Below are 26642 nucleotides of genomic sequence, written 5' to 3'. Positions count from 1 at the left end.
AAAATTGTGGACCTTTTTGCTAAATTGTAGATCTTTTGCTAAACTTGTGGACCTTTTATATGAAATTGTGGACCTTCTTTTCCAAGAGGGCGGTTCTAACCCCCCTGGCTATGGGCCTGTTTTTGTATGTAACTGGGATACATATACGAAATGTGGCCCAGGCGGCTGCTTTGATTTGTGGTGTGAAAGTGCTACATGTACACTTAAGGACATTACACTCACTTTAACTGCTATCCTTCTTCTAAACTGCTGAGTAGTGGGTTGGTGGTTGTTCGACTTGCTGAGGCCTTACCATCTTCTTTCCATGTACCATTTCCTTTACACTCAATTTTTTTGTACTCGAGACTACTCACTGAGCCAGAGACTACACTGACAGATATTGTTACCAACACTGAGCCAGAGATTGCTAAAAGACTCTCTCTAGTCTCTGGAGGATAGAGATTTTGTAAACTCAAGTGAGATTTCTTCAAGATTTCAGTGTAAGAATAGTTTACAGTCACTGTGATAAAAGAGGGATATAAGATGGTATTTCCAGTGGCTTATTGAATACAAAAAAGCTTGATATAACCTGTAGTATACTAACAATCACATGTAAGGCTTTAGTTAATGTGTTAAACATACTGAGACCATATATGTGATGGTATAGCTTGGGCATTGTATTCAATATAAGCTATTTTAGGTAATGTGGTAAATAAACTGAAACCATGTATGTAATAGTATAGTATGCAAGTATAACATGAATATACTACAAGGTTTATATTAAGGCTTATTTGTATTCAATAAGCCACTGGAAATACCATCTTACATCCCACCTTTTTCACAGTGAGTTGTTTAGTTCCTAGTTTAGAGTTCTTGTCATAATGAATAGCCACATTAGCCAGTGATAAAATTTGTTGTACAAGTAGAAGTGCTAGTCAGTGTCAAGACTTCAGAATTTTCAGTTATGGCTAAAGCTCCTTGTGCTAGTTGTAAGAATAATATTAAAAAAGTAGATAAAGCTCTGAGTTGCGTAGTTTATGGGAACATCTTGTATGTAATTATGACAGAAATTGATGCACCTTCAGTCACTGACAGTGTAATGCTTTGTGGGCAGTAGCTATGTTAAGTTTGTCATATGCATAGTCAAGGTTCTGTGACAAAGAAAGTATGCAAAAATAGTAGCTATGGAAGAACATGCATATACTATAGTTACAAGAGAGAGAAAGGTGAATCATTCACAGAGAGAGCACCTGGAGAGTACTCCAGTTGCGTTTGCTCAGTGAATAGTTTCTGAGTGAATGAATATCTCAGTAGGACCTCCAAAAGTTGTGTACCCCTACTACAGTAAGTTGAGAACTTATTCTAGCATTCAAAGAGAGTAGATAAACTCATTAAACATTAAAAATACACTGGGCAATTAATTGTACATAAAATACAATAGCACCAATTTATGTCATCGTTGTTTATGTGGTCTCTGCATGGTGAGCTCTAGACCATTCTTCTTAACCATGGATCCTGTACCTGCTGTGATGAATATAGTTCTCTGTTACCCACTTTGACATCAGGCTGGTAGCTTAACAGTTGCTAGGAAATCGTTGCAGATCAACTATATCCAGAAATGATTTGTGCAGGTCTATCAAAGTGGTCAACACCTGTGCCAATATACAGATTTCAAATGCAAGGACCAGATTGGGTATAGTACAGTAAGTGTCTCCAAAATTCTGTAAACTGCTTAAGGTAGAAGCAAACTCTACTAGAAACAATGCTAAACATTTTTAAAACTAAAAAATATAGCAGGACTGTTAATTCTGCATAATATTGTGAGCAGTGCTGATACACTTATTGGGAAGCTGCATTTACTACCATAATCTTGGTAATATACTTAGCCTTAAACTTGTCACCATGAATGTATTTAACGTGGAAGGACACACCCCTGAAATCAAGTCACATGGATAACCAAAACAGTAATCAGGATAAACACAAATCTGACAAGTTTAAAACGTCTTTGCTTTATTACATACAGTCAGCATTTCTGTTCATGTTTTGTATAGTTCAAAGAATTATGACAAGCGTGAAAGGGTGTGGGGTTTCGACATTTGCCCCGGAATGTATTTTTTCCACAATTCAGGCTGTATGGAATATCACATCTGTGGTCGGAATGTTAGTTGCGATCACTTCAGTAATCTTGTGAGAGTGTATGCTTCTTCAACGATGGAAGTGTATTGGAAAATGGGGCCTGTATCCACTCAAGCATGTGTCAAGTAAGAGGTCCATCACATACTACTTATTATTTCACCTGTATTAACAAGAGTTTGTAACATTTATGTGGGGGAGACTACCTAACTTCAATGTACACATCAAACACCCTGAAGTGTAAAGTAACACCCCAGCTCATTATCAGAATAAAGACTTATATCACTACTAATCAACAGTTTTCCATTACCACTAGACATATTAATTTGAAGTTGAACTTTGCATAGGGTGTTGTACAGGCTATACTGGCAGTTATGTAGATACTCTCTCCTATATAAATAATGAAGTCTTGGTAGTGATGTAAATTGTGGTAATCTGTTTGCACTATGAATACACATGCTACAGTATCTATACATGTGAATATATGTACTGTAAATTGCTACTGTATATACAGTACGTACATGTGTACATGATAGTATGTTCACATTGAGCTGAATCCTGAAAAACAGCTAAAAATTAAAAGTGGATTTTTTCTCAACAGAGTTAACATTTCAGCCAACCAGATGATTATTGGTAACGGCAAAGGTGTCAACAACATCATGTACGGTTTGGCTTCATTACAAGTTCGGGAAAAGGCTGTAATGGATGCTGTACTTATATGGCTTCCCCATAGGAAATGTACTGTGAAAATTTTGATTGGCTGTCAAACATTTAAACAAAAAGATTTTGAAATATTTTTAGTGGGTCATTACAAGCAGTACTACAAATGAGCCAAATTTCAAGATTGTGTGTAATTGCATCCATGAGTTATTAAATATTTTTGAGGATTCAGCTCAACGTGAATATACTATAGTAATCATTTGATAGCTAGAAACCACATTAATCATTATTTATAGGACCAAGGGGTAAAAGGGGATCACAAAGGTGGTCCTTTGCTTCCAAAAATGTTAAACTGAAAACCAGTTTTGTATGTGGTTTGGAAATGTTGTGTGTATACAGGTAGCTATTGAAGCTCAAACATGATTATTTCCCCAAGATCATTTCAAAGCTTCTACAAATTTAATAGATTGAAACAGAATTTTGTACTGGTTAATTGACTGACTGTTTGAAACAAGCATGATTCCATTGTAGCTGATGATGTTACAGGCTTGACTTTTTAGTCTCCACCATGCTTTTGCATTTATATGCATAGGTGAAAATGAACTGTAATGAATAGCCACTTCACTTTTCTGTAATTGATAGTTGGGGACACACTGAGATGAAAAATAAATTGTGATACATCTGGAATCATTCTTTTGATACAGTATGCATGGCTTGATCAGTCATACTTACGTTACAAAGAGCAAATAAATGAATTTAAGTTTGATTAGTGACCAAAGAAACAAAAGGTAATGCAAAAAGAGGTCACCTATAGCTATGCCTCCTGTAGATATACCTGTAATAGTGGATGTTCCTACTTCAGTCATTGTGTGAGGAATAAATTTTCACAAGTTCCTGTATCTATAAGTATATGTGACCATGACCTCTTTTGTTATATTACGGTACCCTTTTAATTTCTGTGATTCCTTTTGTATGTGCTATGCATGTATGTGTACTGTATATAGAGGTATACGTGTGAGATCTTAACAACAACTGTTGATTGCTCAGGGATTATATACAAACTGCACATCTGGTATATCAGGAGTTGCAATTGATCATGACGGGGATCACTGTTGCCACTGCTTTGTACTAGCAAAACGTGTCTTAGCACATTTGGATAAAGAAACTGTATATTAAGCTTTTTTGCTGTGAAGTTTTCACACCCGAAGCTTCTTATATGGATGATTATATCAGACCATGTAGTAATTTCACATGCACGAGACACCAATACTATTAACTTACAAACTAGGTGATCTGTTCAGGTGATGGTGTTGGTAAACTAAGTCTTTAGACAGTATTTAATGAAGAAAATGACACTTGATTTAAGTATCAGAAATCTTCTATCATGTATTTTGTATGGTAGAAATAGAATTATTTGCCAACAAAGTGATTTGTTACCATTTGTTTCACTTAATCTCACACAGAACTCTAGTTTGTAATGTATCAGACAGTAAATTCACCATATCTCTGAAATGCTTCAAAATATCAAGCCAATAACATTATGTTTGTCCTAATTTCATATTGATATTCTGAACAGCCATTTAAACTATACAAAAACAGCTAAACTGTGAAAAAAGGGTGTGGTCCCAAAAAGCCAGGGTGAAAAAAGATGTGAAATTAAAGGTGGCAGCCAAGAAATTAAAGTAACTGTGATGGTAGGATATTGGGAAAAACTTTAATAATGACAATTCAGGTGAATTTGTGTTGCCTTCTCCAAGTTTCACTAGCATTCAGCACCAAATTCACCTGAATTGTTGTTATTATAGTTTTTTTCCATTAACCTACCACCACAGCTATTTCTGTTTGATTTCACTTCATCCTGGCTTTTTGGGGACCTCACCCTTTTCACAGCTTGGCTGTTTTGGTACAGATATCACTTCTTTTTGTATTTATATACTCCAAAGCCGACGTGTGGCCAGCTTTAGAGCTTCTTTTACTTGTCCTTTTCTTAACTGCAGAAAGGAGGAAGAGATCAAGAGCTGAATTCTGTGGATATTTTTATAATGATGCATTTGTTTACAAAAAACAGTTAACAATGTATGCATATGAAACTTATCATGCATGCCCTCTCTCCTACAGGTTGGCTGGCTTGTAGCAGAAATCTCTACAAGGTAACTTGTTTGTATATATAGCTGAACTCTCTACAGAGTGACTTTCAATGTATATGCAACAATCGAGCCTCTGGTTTCATGGTGGATCTAGCAATGGGGAGCATAGGGGAATTGATAGTGAAAGGTAATTTTTCGGTTTGCGGACCCTATCCAATAGCGCAGTCACCCTAATAGAATATTCAGCTACGTAATAAGTCACTCTATTAGAATGATCAGCTACAATCAAATCATCCTGTAGAGAGTTCAACTATGATCAAGTAACCCTGTAGAGAGTTCAGCTACAAATAAATCAACCTGTGGAGAGTTCAGCTACAAACAAATCACCCTGTAGAGCATTCAGCTACAATCAAGTCCCCCTGTAGAGAGTTGTAATTGTAATTGTAATTTTTAAACAGAGGGTCCACTCAGTAACCAAATACCGATTTTCAGTGGAACCCTATGAGCAAAAGAAGAAGTGTACAAAACACAAATACAACTATAGGTACAACACCGAAAATAATTATACATGCACACACACAAAGCCAAAGAAATAATACTTAGCTACCATCTAAATTTATTTCCCTTAATGTATATCTTCGAAATATCAGATATAATGTTTTTCATCAACTGTCTGAAAAATCCAACCCCAAGCTTTGACATCAATTCATATATATCTTTCTCCCAGAGTATCACAAGATCTAACTCAGTCAAGCTTCACCATAACATATCTAGAGAGCGTCATTTTTATTTTAATTGAATTTGTTGACTTTGGAACTCCTTGCCAATCATCAATATTAGTTTACCTGCAGACACTATTAAAAGATGTATTAAAATTTTTTTCTGGAATCATTTTATCACACACTTCAGTTCCAATGACCCACATAAATTCCATTACTTTTGTCCTTGTGGTAGTTGTGTCAACAGTCAACCTGTCATGAACTTTGATCACCTGTAGCTATATTAGTAACTTATAATCTAATCTATTTAGTAGGTTTACTTACTGTAATTCTTACATAAATAGAACTAATATAATTATTATAATTACTTTTGTTTTTGGGCACTGGCACAGTGTTCCATCAGAGCATTACCAAATCAATTATTTGTTACATGCACACCTCTGTACATTTGTACCTTTTTGCACTGAAAAGACTTAATAAATAAATAAAATTAATATTGATGCCAATACTTTTTTTTGTTCAGTTACAAACAAGTCACCTTGTAGGTAATTCAGCTACAACTGAAGAAAATCCAGCTACAGCTGTAGAGATTTTTGCTACAAGGTAGTCTACCTTTAAGGAGAGAGGACATGTGATAATTTTCATACAGTATTAATTTTTGTAGAAAAAAAATCATAAAAAAGTGTCCAGAGAATTCAGGTCTTGATGTCTTCTTCCTTTCTGCAGTAAAGAAAAACAAACACAAGTAAAAGAAACTCCAAAGCTGCCCACAGGCTGGCTTTGGAGTATACAAATACAAAAAGAAGTGATATCTATACGAAACCAGCCAAGCCGTGTAAAAAGGGTGCAACCCCAAAAAGGATTGGGTGAAAAGATGTGAAATCAAAGGTGGCGTCCAAGAAATGACTGTGATGGTAGGTTAATAGCAAAAATTTTAATAACGACAATTTAGGTGAATTTGGTGCCGAATCCTAGAAGGCAACACAAATTCACTTGAATTGCCATTATAAATTTTTTTTCCATTTACCTACCATCACAGTCATTTCTTGGCTGCCACCTTTGATTTCACATCTTTTCCACCCTGGATTTTTTGGGGCCACACCCTTTTTTCACAGTTTGGTTTTGTATAGATTTTATTTTTACAGGGATGACAGCATCAGCCAAGGCGGTTTTTCAGCTGTGCCCTGAAGTGTACATATACAATATGTTCCCAGTTTAACAGCTAGGTGGCTGGAGCATTTTTTTTTGTTCAAGGAAAGAACAGTACTGCTCAGGCATTGAATGTGGAACATCTCAATCACTAGGCCAATTCCCTACCAACATGGTAGTCTAACATGATTGTAACTGAACTCTCTGCATGGTGACTTGATTGTGGCTGAACTCTCTACAGGCTGACTTGTTTGTAGTTGAACTCTCTACATAGCGACTTGATTGTAACTAAACATCCTAATAGAGTGACTTAATATGTAGCTGAATGTTCTAATAGAGTGACTGCACTATTAAAGTATCTCGGTTCTAGTCAACTTTCACATTGGCTTTTATTCTGATTTCTTGTAAACCACTGAAAGGCAGTTCTTAAATAATTAATGTACCTTTACTTCAGCTGATTTCATTAACTAGTTTTCCTGGTAGCTAGCCGTGCAAGTAATACTGTACTTTTTCTAATCAAAACTCAACCTTGCGCTTGTTACACATGGTTAGCATACTGTTAGTGCAATTTCTTTGAAACCATAAAAGGTTTGCACTATGATGGTTACTCCATGTACAGACTGATTTTCAAGTCATTCATTCAAGCAGTTACCCTGTAGCCATGACAAAAAATCACTGTAATTGCGTTTTTCAAAAACGTGCATAAGTCCCTTTATCTGATGTGTATGGAATTGGACTGTATACTGTATGTGCTACGTTACATTCTTAATCTTTCTGTCCTCCAAATTTGAAGAAAATTGATTAAAGCATTGCGAGTTGTATCAATTTTTCTAAGTGGAGCGAAAAGAAGAAGAAAAACATGAAGAAACTAAGATGAACTTTGAAGGCGCAAATCTCTGTGATGGCTAGGCAGATTCAACTCAAATTTGAAACAGGAGATACCCCACCCCGAGGGAGTTTCCACAGTAGACATGGTTAATTTCCGGTAAGGCACTATCGAGCTACGGATGCATGAAACTGCATTTTCTTGGTTCCTGTAAAATAACACACTTGCTTGTCGCACGCCTGCACAGGCTGTACTTGGCCGCACGACACACCATCGTGTGTCTTGATACGAACATATATTATTAAATTAAATTTTAGGCCATTCCAAGAAAATTCATTGTTTCCCATTTCCCGCCCACATGCAGATTCTCTTCCCGCATGGTCATTCATTGTTGCTGTCAACTGAACATTTTGTTCATTATATATCCTGTGATTGCATAGCAGTAACTAGTTTAGCATTCAGAAAACCCATTTAGCTATCTTTTCACTGTTTAGATTCTTAGTTTAAATATTTCTACTATATTCTTACCTGTGAATTTCAAAAAATAAGTGGAAATAGTTATCTATAATTATAATGAATAATGGATAATGAACCTCCCGCCCACATGTATTTTTGATGTCAATAAAATGGGAAACAAGGAATTTTCTTGAAGTGGCCTTAAGGACTGCACACAATTGAACATTTTGTCTAATCATTGCCACATACCAGGAACAATAGCTTCTAAGTGTTCATAGCTATATTATTAGGTTACTCCAAGAAAATCCATTGTCCCATTTCGTTGATCTCAAAACTGTGCGGGCGGGCGGGCAGTTAATTATTCATTATAGCCTTATGCTACTAATTTTTAAATCTATGATCCACACAACAGCTATTAGAACTAAACTAAGGGCATGAGATACAGTATAAAAGCTCCAAGTTGAAATGTTCCATGGATTATGACTGATAATGATTAAGGTTATTGCTAGAAATATAGTGCGTAGTAGTGCCTGTATACAACTGCTACACATTTACATGATAGCTAAATAATGAAAATGTTCGGTTTATAGCATAATGAATAAACCATGTGGAAGAGAATTTGCATGTGGGCGGGAAATAATGAATTTTCTTGGAGTGGCCTAACTGTCAGTTCTGCGTAGATGACTAAGTGAATTATACTAACACTTTTAATAATTCCCTGATGTAAACAAATTAAATTTTTACAAGAGCAATTCCATGTATACAAACCACTTCTAGTTTCCTACTTCCAGGTTATATAATTCCTGGAAATGCACGTCACATTGTCTTATTTTTATATACACATAACTTGTTTACATGGTTATATTCACCGTGATTGGCGTGATACTAATAAATTATACACAGCTTTTTATATTTTACAGGCAAAGTTCAACCTTTCAATCAAGTAGTTGTACAACTCTTTTATATAGCCAGTTTAAGTTCTGCCAGCAGGGCTCAACCCAGAATATTAACCTAGAGGGGGCGAAGTAAGTCGCTTCGGATTCTAGGGAGGTCTGGGGGCATGCTCCCCCAGGAAAATTTTGAAAATTTAGGTGTAAATATACTCAATTTTGGTGAAATTTTACTGTGATGCCATTGAATATTGACCATTGGATTATACAACTTTGGGATCAATTAAACCTTTCCATTTCTCAAGGCTTTAGGTATAAACCTAGGGGGGGCAATAGCTAACCCAGAGGGGGCCTGTGCCCCCCCCGCCCCCCCCTAGATTAACCCCTGGCCAGTATTTGTTATAGCTTCCATGAACATACGTAATTCCAAATTATTATGTAGATTACTACTTTAATGGTGTAGTTTGGTGTTCACCCTGCAATAATTAATATACTTTATTTGCTTCATCATTATAGCCATCGACTAGCTTCAGCAGACCAATTTATATCATAGTCGCTAAGGCCATGGTTTGAATTGCACAATCTGTCTTTATATTGGGTACAGCTGGCATTAATTATTTTGTGCAATAGTTGCACATTACATTGGTTATTAGTTGTGTATATTTTGTGGAAATGTGGTTTCCATATTTAGTTGTAATTAAGTTTCGGGGAATTATACAACTATCACATGTCTATGCTAAAGGTTGTCTATTGAGTAATAAATTGATCATTTCTATGAACTGTGTAAATTTTACCACAATGCATTTAGAGTTAATTTGGAGGTTAAATTTTTCTGTATTAGAAGTCCTGTGTGACTATTGGAAACTTGATAAAAAGAATGTAGTGCAGTTAAAACTGTGTTTAGTGCATATTTCTTCAGTAGGTATTCATTTACTGTAGCTTTTAGTGGGCTTCTAGGAAGTTTTCCAATGAATCTATTGATCTCCATTGTTTTTAGGTGGGCATAACTATATTCAGAGCTTTGATGATCACCTTAGGCTGCACTGCAAAGTGATACTGACCGATTGTTGCAGTGGTGTTACATATGATTGCTTCGGTTCAATATAGCTAAATGCAAGCTGACACGGATTGGTAACTCTGCTCTGTTCACCTACTCTATGCTGGACAGTTTCCAGTGGCGTAGCCAAACCCGGGCAAGCCAGGGCATTGCCCTGGCATCAGACTATTTAAGGTGAACTACTCCATTATTGTACAAAAGTACCGGTAAATAACATAACCGACTAACCGTGTTATTTTCACCAATGTCTTCTCTTCTGACTATATAGTCAATGGATAGAGATGGGATTATCCAAGGGATTTTCCCTTTGAGTAACTCCATTGTGTACAAATAATGGGAGGTAATAAATAGAAGCGAGATCATGTGATTACAAAAAAAACCATGCAGTATTGTAACAAGGATTGAAGGACAAGGATTATTATTAACTCTTCCAGTATAGTGGGATGGAGAGTTAACAATTGGATTAACTTGTGTAACTATTGGTGCAGTCAAAATTCGAATCGGAGAATAAGGCGAGATATTTGAGGCATTAGCACCTGCCTAGCCACGTAGATACTACTAAGTGATAGTTCAAACGGTATGGAATGCTTATTCAGTCAGCAATTGTTTTCTTTTATTTTAGGCTGTGGCACTGGAAGAGCACAATCATCACGTCATACAATACCATAAGCGCCCCGTGCTTTAATTAAGGTTTCTTCCAAGTCTAGAATTAAGACCATAGACGGAGATGTGTATATGGAATAAGAAGGCCAATAGCTAGCATTCACTTAGAGTAAGGTTAAAGAACATTGGTCATGCATACAGTGGTGTAGGTAATTAAAGTATACGTAGTGATGCATACACGTTTTTAAAATGGTCTATTGATGTCCATAATTATGAAGATAGACTTGTGTATGTGTGTTGCATGGTTGAAGGTTTGCCCACCCAGTGCCCTGGCATGGCAAAAATTCTGACTACGCCACTGACAGTTCCACCAACTTACCCTTTGAAATCACAGAAGTACAAGAAGAAAAAGATCTTGGTATTTGGTGCACTAAAGACTTGAAACCATCTCTACAGTGTCAGAAGGTTGCAGCAAAAGCTATGCAAGTTCTTGGTTTACTAAGAAGGTCCTTTAAACTTATTCTGTTGACTTGTTGACATTTTTGTATAAAATGTATGTCAGACCTCACTTGGAGTATTGCATCCAGGTCTGGAGCCCTTACTTAACGAAAAATATACAGAGACCTGCCACCAAGTTATTACCAAGTTTATTTGATTTATCGTATGGAATTCATCTAGAGAAACTTTCACTGTACTGTAGATATCAAAGGGGAGATCTAATCGAGAGGCCTACAAGTAATTGAATGGTTACTACGGATACCACCAGAGGTCATCACCCCAAACTCTTTAAATTTCAATCTTGATTGCTAGCGAGGCATAATTTTTCCACCAACAGAGTAGTGAGTTTGTGGAATTCTCTTCCAGCAGATGTCATTTTTGCATCAACGGTAGCATTATTTAAGAAGAATCTTGATGATTTATGGAGAACAACAGGATACGGCCCCCTTAAAGGTGTGCGGCCTAGCTTGACAGTTATGTGCTGCCAAGTAATTTTTTCTCATTAATAATAATTATACAACCAAGTACTAAAGATAATGCGAAATGCGGTTAAAAACATGTCATTAATATAAAATATAATTAATAATAAAATTAATAATGTTTGAGAAAATTACAAGGCCTAAGGCTTTGCACTCACCAGGAATAGAATCCATGTTGTATGAAGAGACAATCGTATAATGGGCGAATGTTTTCGTGGAGGTGATAGAAACCGTATGACTATTCTATTTAACGCCGATTAAAACAGCTAGCACGTGACGCCCACTACAATGCAGTTAACCGACCAGGCGGATTCAAACATCAATCTAGATGAACGAACTACTGATCATTTGTTTTTGGAATTGTTGCCAGCTGGTACACCAAGTCTCAAGTCGTCATGCCAGCTGCCAGCGGATGTGCTCCATGTAAAGGCAAGTAATTAAGGCGGCTATGCCCAACACAACAACACAAAGGAGGTTCACCATGCCAGCTGCACAATACCACGAAAAAGATTAATAGTGGTATGTTTATTTGTATTGTTTTGTACTTCCACCTGGCTTGCTAGACTCTATAGTTGGCTCAATAGGCTACCTCTAGTGTTTGTAAATGTATTGTAAAGAGCATGGTATGTTTTAATGTTTTCTTGTATTGTACATTTTCCCTTCACCTAGCAGTCTCCTGGCTTATGGGTGGCTTGGCTGTCTCCCTTGTTGGCTTGCATACAGCATTGTGTATCATCTGCACTGTATCTCCTGTATTGTGTATCTCCTATATTTCATCTTGTAGTATATCATGTTATCACTTTAGGACATATAGCCCAGCTTACACGCATAGCTGCTGAAGTTTCCAAGAGCAGACATCAATGATAAAAGAAGCAGGGTATTTCACTAGAAACTGTTATTGTAATTGCATATATCACTTAAGTTTACTGTCTGTGTATCTTTTCCATCCACACACACTGTGCTGGTCATGCATTGTTGTTAGACACCAGCCTATTATGCTTTTAATTTTGCCTATTATGCTATGCTGCAGTGCTCAAACTGTTTGCCTATTATGCTCAATTTTTTCTGCAGTTCTCATGTTTTATTACTTTCTAATGGATAATGATAAACTTTGGCTTATGAATAACTGGTTAAATGTAAAAGTAAATGCTCATTGTGCATTAAGAATTTGGCTGCATTGTAAACGATAACAATAGTCGTGTCAAATAACTATAATACTACACTGCCATCAATTATTCTGTCCACCTTTTAAGTGGCACACATGTTTGCTTAAAATATGACATAATTATTCTGCCTATTATGCTAGCATTATGCTTGATGCTTTCGGGCACCTATTATGCTCAAAATTATGCCAGCATAATAGGCTGGTGCCTAACTGTTGTACATGCCCCATTTGTAGATTGCCCCATTGGTGGTTGTACTTGGTTGTATGTGCCCCGGGCCTAGTAATAATAATGTTTTCCAGGCACAGTTCATCCTTTCAATCAAGTAGTTGTACAACTCTTTTATATAGCCAGTTTAAGTTCTGCCAGTATTTGCTATAGATTCCTTGAACATAATTCCAAATTATTATGTAGATTACTACTCTAATGGTAAAGTTAGGCGTTCACCCTGCAATATCATGAACCACGGTAGTGGTCCATAATAGAGATCGCCTATGTTTTTCCAAAATCCTAATAGAACACTCCACCTTACAAACCTTTTCCAACCCCAAAAGGAGCCTTAGAAGTTAATTTGGAAGAAGTTTAGGTCCATTAGCAAAGATGAAGTCTAAAGGACTTGATAAAAGTACTTTTTAAAGATCTGAAATCTGTCATTTTCAGCCATTTTGTTCATCTTACTAGGACCTCGGGTCACACATAACCAAGTACATTTGTTAGCGTATTAAACAACCTGTGGCTGCTTTGTCTAACTGTGATGCATCATAAGTACAGTAGGACCTCCATTATCCAAACACCTGTCAAGGTTTGGATAGTCAAGGTCCTATTGCATCAGCTGCTTGTATCACAATTGATGGTGGCCTCTCTACCTTGTCCCCATAGCCCTGATTATGCCACAAGAATGTAGATGTAGTGTCAGTTTGCAACGCCATAAGAGCAACTTTTAGCCTGCAAGTAGGGCAGAGTTTTTTGAAGACCAAAAACAAAGAAAACCACCCACTTAACGACCTAACATTAATCGACATTTGTTTAAGTGGAATTTTGATGCTATATACTAAAAATATGGTACATAAAAGCACGTAACAGTTGACAATATACAAAAATAATTTTTCAAGTGTTTATCTTTATCCATTAATAGTAACTTGAGACAGGTATTCTATTTATTTATCTTGCTACAAAACAAGAATACATGAAACTGCTTATTCCCACATCTGATATTCAACAAAATTAATACAGTTACATGTATAGTATAGGGAACCTTTCAGGGACATATTATTCTGAATAAAAAAAGTCTGACTGACTGATGAAATTACTCAGCTACTGCACAAGAATGAGTAGCACAACTTAAACAACACTACATCATTTTTGCCAATGGATTTTATTCTGGCTAGTGAATGGATAGAAGTATGGCTATTCAAGGGCTGTTTCAAGCTACCATTTCGCATAAACAAAGTAACTGTGTTATTCCAAATAATCATTAATCACAGGGTAATACAGTGTTATCCAACCCCCTTGGGACCAAGACATGTTCAGATAATCAAACCCCATACATTTGTATGCAGAGCTCAAATACTCTAATAGAACATACATCATAAACAAAAGAGAACTCAATTCTGCTGTTCGGATAACCAAGTGTTCAGATAATCAAGGGAGCTAACACTGTACGTCATTTCACCACAGGAAGAAGACTGATATACCATTTTACCCTGTAAGAAATGTAACAGTAAACTAACGGGTGGGACACCACGTATATAGCGTAGTTTACCCCGAGATTTATTTGCAGACACACACAGAGTAGAAGAGTAGATATTCTGTTAAAGATTTTTTTCAAATTCCGTAGCAACTTGTTGGGTCAGTCTGAAGGTATGTTTGGGCTTAGTTTTACCTAACCAATACTGCTACATCATCGTTTGGGAAAAGTGAGGATGGTTTTTGGATGGGCCACACCCATGCCTTTGTGGTCCCTACTATACAGTACGATAACAGTACTATCATACTGTACAATAAGTGAGCTGACAATCACTTCTCCAGTGTACATACCTTCTCATTGCTGCTAATTCCAATGCAAGTAAAATTCAGTAGAAGAACTGATAGACTTTAGGCTAGCTACATAAATACTAAAGCACAGAAGGCATACCTTAGTGTGGTTCCTAGTAGGCCATGCACCCCACCCCTACCCCTAAGACAATGTTGGAAAATTAGACCATTGGGGTTGAATCTGAGGGTGATATCAGCAGTTTACTGTATACAGTACTTATTTTACTGTTGTGTAAGAGTGACTGCTCTATTAGGGAAACTTTACAGAAAAGCAGGAAACATACTATCCAGAATTTTTTTAACACTAGACTCAACATGAGGCTGACTATTAGCAAGTAACAACTACTTCTGTCTCCCTACTGTATTAGAGTGACTCTTCTGTTGAATGTAAAAGAAACCACACATGCTGCAATTCAGCAATTATGGATTATTTAGTTGTTAAAACAAATACTACATTTGACCGGTTATAGCTGAGGCTACTACAACTTTCAGCAAAGAAAATCCTGCGGCTACTATGTGAAGGCAGCTACTATGGGCTTGTGTGGCAGCAGCTCATGGTGTCTTTATGGATTCACAAGTGACTGGCCTTGTTCGGTCATCCTTCAACGGTATCACTCATTTAAACGTCTCTCAAAAACGTTATTTCCTGGCTTAAAACAACTCCTTTGCCTGGTTTCTGCTCCAAACATGGTCTTATCAACACTTGTACCAGCATATTCAGATACAAGATGTGGCTCTTATCCGAGGGCAACTCTTATGACAATAATTCTAGGCTGTAGAGTGGCCACTATCTGGGGGCAGCTATTGTAAGAGCCGTGGCTATTAACCAGTCAAATATGATGAAGGTACAGTGGACCCTTGGTTATCTGAAACCCAATACGTCTCAGACAATGGTAAAAGTGTTCAGATAAATCAATTGTTTATAAAACTGAAGTCTATACATTTATATCCAGAGCTCTGTTGAAATACTCTAATAGACATACATTTGTACTCAAAATACTCTAATAAAGCAGTCGTTACCAATTTTGGATGAACGAGGGTACGGATAAATGAGGGTTGGATAACTGGGGGTCTAGTGTACTTAACTATTATACAAGAATAAATAACACAGCTCAAACTACCAGTAGTGGGTTGGACAGTTTACATTTGGAATAAGTTATGTAACATTTGGTGTGGTCCAAACTCTGATCAGAGAATAGAGGAAGTTATTTGAGACATTAACACCCATCTAGCAATGTGGATACTACTTAGTGATACCTCAAATGGTGTGGTCAACTTGTTCAATCAACAGTTGTTTCTTTGTTTCCAGTCTAGTGGCAGGGCATATTTATCATGTGTAAAGAGCATTAAAACACCTCGTGTTTTCAAGTTTCTTCCTATAGTCAGGTATAAACTATATAAAGACACATTCAGATGTATATATGGGTTAAGCAGGCCAATAGCTAGTTAGGGTCCTCAAGGTTATATTAGTCATTTTGCATACAGTAGTGTTACATAATGCATAACACTATTCTTTGAAATGTTGTACTGATGTCCATATGAAGATAGGCATGTGTATATGTGTTGCATGGCTGAATATGACTTGCCCACCCAGTGCCCAGACATGGCAAAGTCTGGCTATGCCACTGCACAATGGTGTTGAAATGAAAAACAGATGTCAATTTTTTTTAGAAAAATTCTTTAGAATCCACACTTTGTATTCTCATAGAACATCATCAATTTAGAGTCTAACTTATGAGTACATGAAAAAGAAACACTAATAGTTTGGCCTAGAAATTTAGCATGGTTATAACGTTACAGATGTTAATAGTGTTTCTATCTAGTCTGTCCCTCTGCATAGAGAGAGGGTCTGGTCACTTTTGAGGTGTCATTAAACAATGATGTCACAATAATGTCAGCAGGGACGTACGGAGGGGAGTAAACCCCTTTGGATGTCACAATAATGTCAGCAGGGACTGTACTTGAAACATTAAGAAATTGAGAAACTTCAGGGTTCCAGAATCTGGAATCTGTCGTGGAACAGGACACATTTTAAACTTTTATCTTAGTTAAATAACAGTTTTTCACATGATAGCAACACTTGTAGCATTGTTCTGAATTATGATTTTGGTGAAAAGATCGAGATACTCTAATAAAGCAGTCAGACAATATAAACTATTCTAATATAACAGTCACTTAGCTGTAGTGGAAACTCCTTTTCAAAATTCCTGCCCTGATGTCAGCAAGAATGGCACATGCAACAGCCACATAAAGTGAGTAGTTCTCGAAAAACATCAGCGAACAGCTGCTATCCAAAGAGAACCAAAGATTCTTTCCATATGGATTAACATAAACAAGATTTTTTTCCATATGGATTAGGCAGCATTACCAGTTTTAAGAGTGTTACATCACAAATTTTGAATGTCAGAGTGACCAGACCCTTACCCTATAGAAAGGCAGACTAGTTTCTACAGTCAATAATGTAAGTGCTTTATTAACTTAAGTCCTCAAACCTTTTCTTACTTATACAAGTCTATCGTAAGACCATGTCTTGAGTATAGCAACATCATATGGGGTCCTAATTACAAAGTGGACGAAGATGCAATTGAAAAGGTCCAAAGATATGCAACAAGGCTGGTACCATCTATCAAATATCTACCTTATGAAGAACGTCTAAAATGCCTCAAATTACCAACTTTAAAGTATCGGAGACTTCGTGGGGACATGATCATGACCTACAACATATTAAATGGACATCTAAATGTGAATGAAACTACTTTTTTTACAAGAGCATGGACAGCAATTAGAGGGCACTCTTGCAAACTGTTCAAGCAATTTGCTTTTAGAGAGGTTCGACAGAATTATTTTTCTCACCGTGTAGTGAACAACTGGAACTCCCTTCCTAGTAGTATTGTGGAGGCTCAATCAACTGATGAATCCAAGAAGTTGTTTGACAACTTGAACAATGACATTATGTTTAGCATAGATTTATTGTAAAATAGGATCAGGATTTATAGGCTTTGCCTTTTTTAAATTCCTGTATAATAATAATAATAATAATAAAACTGTATGCAGTACACAATGACCAATAAAATGAAGCGGTAAACATGTTGAAATTCATTACAGCCTTCAACGCTAGAGATAGTCAAAAGTGCGAATCAACTTTACTGGAAATAAAAAAAAAAGTTATATCATTGGAAAATCACTTTTCACATTATTTAGTGAAGCAAGGAACTAGGGACCCGCCGATTATGCTCATAATTTTACCTATTATGCTACACTGCACTGCTCAAAAATTCACCTATTATGCTTAAATTAATGCTCAATATTTACCTATTATGCTCGATTATGCTCAATGTTCATGCCTTAGTTCATATGCTTTGCTACTAGTTTAACACTATATAGAAAGAAAAAAATGAGTGGCTGGAACACAAATAATAAATTCTTGCTGCATGCCTGCCTGTAAGAGACAAGATCGATATACTCTAATAGAACAGTCAGTTTGATAATTGTTCTATTAGAGTTACTGACTGCTCTATTAGAGAATACCGATCTTATTTTGCAATTGTCATTTTTCCAGCAAGAGTTTACACTATCGTACAAATATTTAACCTATTATGCTGGCATTATGCTCAATGCTTTTAGGTACCTATTATGCTCAAAATTATGCCAGCATAATCGGCGGGTCCCTACAAGGAACACTAAAACAAATAAGCTGCTCTATCAAGATATCTTTTTACTTTTTATTGCTCTACTTAAATATCCAATATGCTTGACATTCCTCTTATATGTTCTCTTGGACCCTTTCCTACTCAATTTACAACACTTTTTCAGCTGTAAACCTTCTTGTGTCGTTTCTCCCAGCTCCTTCAGTCGCTGTCCTAACTGGACGAGTAAAATTACACTTGGCTTTAACTGGCAGAGTTCCTTACGCACGTGACATGCCCACTAAATCTCGATGTGTGGAATCCATCAACTAACAATTCCTTTAACTCGAAATGTCTTTTCACTGAGCTCCTCAGATTGCAAGTAGTATCTAATGCCCGGTTAAACGCGCAGTGCATATCAACTAGTCGGTTGCTATAAGCTACAACCCGTTTATCAACCGGTTGTACGAGTTCATTGCTAGGGACTCTTACCGTAAAGTAATTTTGTTTGTTTATTGGACAGCGTTATTTGGAATAGTAAACTTCGTAATTACAGCAAGTAGAGATGAATCCATTTTAGTTTTTCCCTTCGTGTATTACTTATTTCATTGCCGGTGAGTGTATATTTTTATGTGCAGTGGTTTAGCCGTACATTATTTAATTATTTATGACGTATTTTGACGAAAAAAGTATTATTCTTATTACTTGGTTATGTAATTATTATTATTATTATTATTATTTCAACTTGGATCAATCTCAGTTTTCATAATAGATGTTTTACCAAGAACTAAGGGTTATCCTTTCAAACTTTATAAACAACAAATACTTAATGATGTCAGGGCAAATGTTTTTAGTCAGAGTGATAAACTGTTGGAACCACCTAGCTACCAAAGGAAGTTGTTACAGCACCAACTTTATCATTATTTAAGACAAGATGCGACACTTTTACCAAACCATTAAATATGATACCCAAGTTTTATTTTCTGTCGTGTATAGAATCTTAGGATCAGGACTATTACAGGCCTAGTGCCTGTTATATTATTCCTGTACTACAATAATAGTAATAATAATAATAATAAATATTATTCTTATTTTTTCTCACAGGGCTAGAGCAAAATGTGAGTACTGTTTGCGGATAAAACTACATAACTTTCCTTCCTATATCTTTCTTTACGTCCATGACCTATTTTTTAATGCATATTACAATGATAACACCCATTCTCAAGCAATTTTGCTTCTTGTAGGCTCACTTTTCCATTGCTCTTCTGATTTAGTTTCTGCAAGGGCAACCAATGTGTTAATTGTGTTAATAAATATCCAATCTATTCATGTTAACACATTCATTTGGAAACCCAATATCATTACCTATGTTTAACCACAATATTTTAAGTTCATGCCAGAGCAACAATGTTGTTGTGTACCACTACACACTTGACTTACTGTGATCACATAACTGCACAAGTATGCATGTCTATATGATAAATCTGAAGCCATACTATTGCTGACTAGAGCATGCTGTACACTGCCTATAGTTGGATATGTCAGAGCTATATAGTACAAGGTACATTCAATAGTAAGGAAACAATACACTGGTGTTTGCTAACTCTGATAATATTAACTGACTGCTTAACAACTACTGTATGTGACTGACTTTGATATACATGTTTAGTTCTGTGTAATATCAAACACCACCAGCACATCTTATTATCATGTTAGCTATCCATAAATGGATTTATGAAAAGTAAACAAACTAGTGTAAAAGTAATTTTAAAAATTAAAACATGGGAATAGAGATCACTGAAAAAAGTAAAGAAACAAGAGTCAAACAAGCCAGCAAGTTGAACACACAAAGATCCCTATTTGTACTCAAATAAACATTTATACAGAAGCATTCTCAGTACTATTTGCATGGAGAAACTACTGTTTTTACCTTAGTTGCTACCATATCCATTGAGTCCAAGTAGAGATCTCTGTGTGTTTAACATGCTGGCTTGTTTGACTCTTGTTTCTTTACTTTTTTCAGCAATATCTATTCCCATGTTTTAATTTTTATAATTACTTTTACACTATAATAATATACTTTGCTTCATCAATATAGCCATCAACATGGTTTGAATTGCACAACTCGTCTTTATATTGGGTACAGCTGTGCCCCGGGCCTAGAAATAATAATAATAATAGACATGTGATAACTGTATAATTCCACGAACTTAATTTAAATTTATCGCAATTCTAAATATGGAAACCACATTTCCACAAAATATACACAGCTAATAATTATAACAAATGGAATGTGCAACTATTGCAATAAGTAGACAAAATAACATTGATGCCCACACACAACCAAGTACAACCACCAATGCGACAATCTACTAATAGGGCATGTAAAAACAGTGTATGCATGGTCATCACAGTGTGTGTGGGTGGAAAAGATATATACACATATATACACAGTAGTACATATAATAAACATAAGTGATGCATTTACAATAGGTGGTGAAGGCACGATTAAAATAATCATGGTCCCAAATCAACCTTTGTCACAATAGTGACAGATATAACACAACAGTGGCATCGTAACTAGATGCCACCAGTAGCTACAGTAAGTGCTGGTACATTATTGGTGTGGCAATGGCACAGTGATGTGTACACAGTATATGCATACAAAACATACAGGAGAGAGCTATACATTGTTGTAGTATTGTATACAGCAAATACATTATTGGCAGTATCACCGAAGATGGAAAATATTCAGCTATGTAGCTAGCCAATATACAGCACAGCGTTAACTAGAGATCATTGGTAGTCAAATGGGGTTCATCAGTGGTGTGGAAATAGCACAGTGATGGGTGCACACTATATGCATACATATTAGGAGATACACAATACTGTAATAGTTGTTTGGGGGGGTGGCGCTGGCAAATACTGGGTAGGAATGTGTATCATCTTGTTTACAAACTTAAATAACAGAATTAAACATGAGTGTCTTCTACGATTCTCACGGGATTGCCATTTCAATCTTATTAGCATGTCAGTTATACTGTCTTTATGGTTCCCGAGGGGTCCGCCACGCTTTAAATCTAACTTATCCGAGATTCAAATCTCTTGGAATCCCCATGCAATCTAAAAGAATCTTCTCAAATCTCTGAATCTCTGTGAAATCTGCACAATCCATTAAAATCCATGGAATCTTTAAAATCTTCCTACTCTTCGTGACAATCTTTTACAATCTTTAAAATCTCGCTGAAATCTTTGAATCTGAGACTACAACAATCAAATCTTAATCTTCTTCTTAGTAAATTTCAGTAAACGTTTGGATATTTTACTCAAGCTCTTGTTGTTAACACGTATTCTTGCGGCTGTCTTGCACCTAGGCCTGTTCGTCCACGTGTACTGTGCGATTATTGGGTTCTTTCAGTCTACGTATATTGCCAGAGATATAGCCAGTTGTTCCCGAGGTTGTTTCTTCTTCTCAACGCCTTTAGCTACTTGACGAACTCGTTGGGACAAGCTAGTTAGTGACCCTGACTCGGATCTTTGTTAGGTGAGTCTACATACTGAATTCACACCTGTGAAAAGAGTGAGCATGGTGCATGTACGGATTCATAATTATTGCTCCTGACATAATAGCCAAGATAAAACTCCAATAGCTAACAGCTACATCTCTTTAGCGAGCTCTTTAACTAAATCAGGAGTAGCTAGCACGTCTCATCAATATTCACATTCTTGAAAATCATCATGCAGTAATTACAATCAACACATCTCAATCTCTATATTCTAGATATAGTATAGACCTCGATATAGACTAGCCAACATTCATGCAGCAAATGAAAAGTTTAGCTACACATGTGGGACCCCTGCTTTTAGTGATACAAGTAGTGATATTTGCTATGTAGTTTAATTTGTTATCCCACTCATATGGGACCTCAGCTGTGAAGGCTACTGAAAGCCTTTGTCAGTATAGGGAGTCAGAGACATGTTGGCAAGAAGAATACAGAGAAGACTAATAATCCCTGCTATGGCTCCATAACCATATAGGCACATGTCTTGATTGTATGTGGCTGTGGATCAAGTCACAACACGGCTGGCTGGAGTCTCTGAAATCTTGGTTACAAAGAATTTGCATGCTTTTGAATATTCCTGCACTGGTATCTTGTGCCAGCATCCCACAACATTAAGCTCAGGTATGAAAGCTTAGTCCAATTATAATTAGCTATGTAGCAACATGCACTATGTAATGTGTAAGCTTAACTCTACCATGCCAGCAAGTAATGTGTCCAAATGATATCATACTCTTAGCTGAACAGATTCGAGCAGATTAAATTACTATCTCATCTATTATTGTTTAGTGAAAGATAACAGGAGATGGAGCAGCAACCTCAGGAACTATCCACTACCAGCTTGGAAGTTGATATACTTGCGCTGAACGCATGAACGCATCTGATACCATCTGATACCTTGAAATGCATGAACGCATCTGATACCTTCGCTTAGCTGAGTTTATGTACGTATGTATATACATACAATTTACAATACACGCACAAACTTTAACAAGCATGCTAGCTAATAATTTATATCTCAATGGGTCAATATCCATATCACTTTGCTAACTCAGGTAGACAGTCTCAAAGACAGTTGCACTATAAGTTATATTATATATAAGTGTGGAATCTATGTGTAAAATCTAATTGTGTGGTATCTTTGATATCATATTATTCCACATTTGCTGAAGTCAACTACACCATTGATATGCTGAAGTTCCTGTACACAATTATCGAGACAATTATGTAGTCCAACTGTCAGCAGTTGCAAGAGATGTCTAAATAATGATATAGCTAAAATGTACACAACTTGCATGGACATGGAAAAACATGATGATTTTAGACATATTATTTGATGCATACAGTACTATAATACAGCTATACATGTGCGGCATGAAAATCTAGCGCAAAGTAGTAGTTAATAATAGTATAATTAAGCTTTGCCAACTCTATTGTGAGATTTACTGAGCTTATGTGCGCATGCAGGGCTATTTGATTTGATTGAATGCTTTAGCTACAGTGACCAGCACTGAAGTAGTTTGCTATGTCACTATCTTGGTTGCTCAGTACAAATGAAGTATGTGCAACTCAAGATCTAGGCATTTTCTCATCACTACTGAGATCACTACAAGGAGAGCTAGCTCTTAGTCATGATTACTTACTATGTGAGGTAACTGTATAAATGCATTGGGAACAGTTCCATTAGCTATAGGCTAACTTGCTACGTGTCAGCGGGAAAAGCCGCCAATTTAACTAGGCAAATTAGCCACATATACTAAGCTCTATTGCTGGTAGTATGCAGTATTGCAATAGCTAAAGAGTAGCCTCTTCAGTAGACTCGTACCTCGACTCATACCAGGCACAGAATACGGCTCCACAACACTACAACATAGTATTTAAAAGTATTTCAAATCATAACTGAAATCTTAAAATCTTTTCAAATCTCAGTCAAAATCTTGAATCTTTCTTAAGATTTCTCAAATCTCAAATCTAAGTACTGCATTACGGACCCCTCGATGGTTCCTCCTCCAAGGTTTATGTAATACAAACCGTGCAGCACGATGTTGTATCGTTTTTAGCTTGTGGATTGATGTTTGCTGGTAAGGATCCCATATAGCAGAACAATACTCAATGGATGGTAAAACAATCTGTTTGTAAGCACGCTCTTTACGAGTATGGCAGGTTAACATTAGCTAGGTGAGCCGCCAGATGAAGAAAGACAGCCAAGCCAACCAGAGCCTAGTAAGCCAGGTGAAGGCAAAATATACAATTCAAGTAAACAATACAAGCAAACATTAATACATACCACACTGTTTACAATACATTTACAGACAGCCAAGTCAACCAGAGCCTAGCAAGCCAGGTTAAAGAATATAAAAGAATAAACGGCACAAACAAACATACCGCTATTAATCTTCTTCCTCTTCAGCCTTGTCTTGTGCAACTGGCTGTGCGAACTCCCTTCGTGTTTTGTGTAGGGCGTGGCCGACTTAATTAAGCATTTGTGGTGTGTGTAATATGGAATAACACGGCTTTTTAGTCACCAGCACGAAAATGAGTAAGCGCTATACGTTTGTGCCTTCATTCAATGGCGATTCTATCACCGGATAGTGCATGTCTTTTATAGATGTTCTGCAGAAACTAAGGCCACACCAAGTCAAACCTTAGTTTCTGGTCACCCGCCCGCATGGTAAACCTGAAACCCTAGTTTATGAGGACTATTATTAATATTACAGGTGCTTAAGTGCACGTGACCCAGCAAGACACTTATTTTTTACTGCAAAAGATCGATATACTCTAATAGAGCATTCAGGGATTCCAATAGAGCAGTCACACTACTCTTAACTCTAATATTAGGTATATATTAGGTATATATGCCACACTAATAAAATGTTTCTAACTATAGCTAGTTTTGTCCTTGATTATATAGCTGTTCAGATTATAACTGTTACTAATGCTTCTGTAACCAAAGTAATTTCAGTAGCATTAACTACTAGTCCATGCAGATGGGCCATAGCTTTAACTTTATAATTCAAATGTAGTCCTCTAATGACTAGTCTAGTAACTTCAAATTCCTTATCACTGAACACTACAGGGGTATGGAAAGCCGGCAACATTCGGTGAGCTTAAACTTAAACTTTTCCATAACTAAAATTAGATTGGCAAGTAGAAACCCTTATAGTTTAAACATTCCCAGATGATCACTAAAAAACAGTAGTCTGGAGCACTCAATGACTCAAAACTTTGACAGTTACTTTTCTCAAGGTTACTGAATAGAAGGCTGGAAACACATAGCTAGTGGGCTAAGACTTTACATTTGAATGAAGAATTTCTGATTTGAAAATAGAAGTTAAATTTCATTGTGTATCATGATCATTTGAACAACTTAGCTATAAGTCATAGTAATACTTTCCTGACATAGCTAATGAGACATTTATTTCACTTGGAAAGCATAAGTAGCTACATGAGCAAAACACTTCCTATAGTAGCTATATTCTAAATAAATAAATAAATATATACTTAAATGCTATACATCAGTGTATAGCTAGCTAGCCATGATCCATCAACAACTTTCCTAGTGCATTTTTTGCCGAAGCACAACTACTTATGTTGTTGGTTAAGTATAAAATCAACATGAATTTGCTAAATTGAGCAAATAATAATACCATACAGTATATTGTCACAGTAGAGTCTATAGTCCTGAAGTCCTGATCATCCGCCCGCCCGCATCCATTTGTAGGCTTGGGAGTGACCAGAAACTAAGGTATGACTTGGAGTGGCCTAAATGTTTAGCCTACACCAGTATAGTGAGACCACTGTTGGAGTATGGATCGGCAGTATGGGACCCCTACTTGCAGAAGGAGATACAAAGTATAGAAATGGTACAACGACGTGCTGCTCGTTGGGTCAAGTCGGACTACAGATATAACAGTAGTGTTACATCTATGTTAGCAGATCTACTGTAACAATGGCCATCACTTCAACACCGACGATATGTGACTAGATTAAAACTCTTCTACAACATTGTTTACTCCTCATCAGTCTTAACAGTCCCAAATTACTTCACTAACACCACATATCCCACCCGCCACCACCACCCCTTCCACTTTGAGATTCCGTTTGCTAGAACAGATCATTATAAATTTAGCTATTAGCTACCCCAAATCTATCCGCGATTGGAACAATTTACCAACTGACACAATAGAATCCCAATCTCTACAAGTATTTATAGATAAATTATAACTGACTCTTATCTATGTGATTTGTAATGTTTTTCCTTACCTGAACATATCAGTTTGTAACTGTGTTTTCAGTAATCATGATCATAATCATAATGTCTGTATGCCTTGTAGTTTTCGAGTACATTAATTAATTAATTAATTACTTATTAATTAATTAATTTATTATTTATGATGTAATTTTGACCGCATTTTGTATTATCTTTAGTACTTAGTTGTTAATTATTTGTTGTATTGTGCAGACCTCAAGAAGAGTGTTCTGCACAAAAGAAACAATAGTACAATTACAATCATAGCCACATAATTACTAATTAAATAGTCTCTAGGTTGTGCTTGAATTGTTCAATCTCTGTAGAGTTGAGCATGTGCTGGGATAAGGAATTCCAAATTTTGATAGTGGACAGAAAAAAAAATTTGTAAGAGTTAATCCTTGTCATTGGTAACATAAATCTTTTATGTGTCCTCTAGTGTGGTATAGATGTCAGGGTTGGGAATAAGGAGAT

General features: G+C 36.4%; 1 long non-coding RNA gene across 3 annotated transcripts; it reads right to left on the bottom strand.

Annotated features, from left to right (window-relative positions):
• Nucleotides 1–1347: 1347 nt before the first annotated feature.
• LOC136264741 (uncharacterized) lies at nucleotides 1348–26271 on the bottom strand. 3 transcript variants are annotated; one of them, XR_010705301.1, is made up of 3 exons: nucleotides 26183–26259; nucleotides 15991–16109; nucleotides 1348–1563 (listed from the first exon to the last, which is right to left on the bottom strand). It is a non-coding gene; the product is annotated as an uncharacterized lncRNA (long non-coding RNA). The 3 variants fall into 3 exon arrangements; XR_010705299.1 differs by lacking the exon at nucleotides 1348–1563 and adding an exon at nucleotides 13704–13868; XR_010705300.1 differs by lacking the exon at nucleotides 15991–16109 and having other exon boundaries at nucleotides 26183–26271.
• Between the last annotated feature and the right edge of the window lie 371 nt (nucleotides 26272–26642).

This window comes from Dysidea avara, chromosome 1 (assembly GCF_963678975.1).
Source record: "Dysidea avara chromosome 1, odDysAvar1.4, whole genome shotgun sequence".
Taxonomy (NCBI): Eukaryota; Metazoa; Porifera; class Demospongiae; order Dictyoceratida; family Dysideidae; genus Dysidea; species Dysidea avara.
The sequence above is the reverse complement of the archived record's forward strand: the minus strand, read 5'-3'. Positions and strand labels throughout refer to the sequence as shown.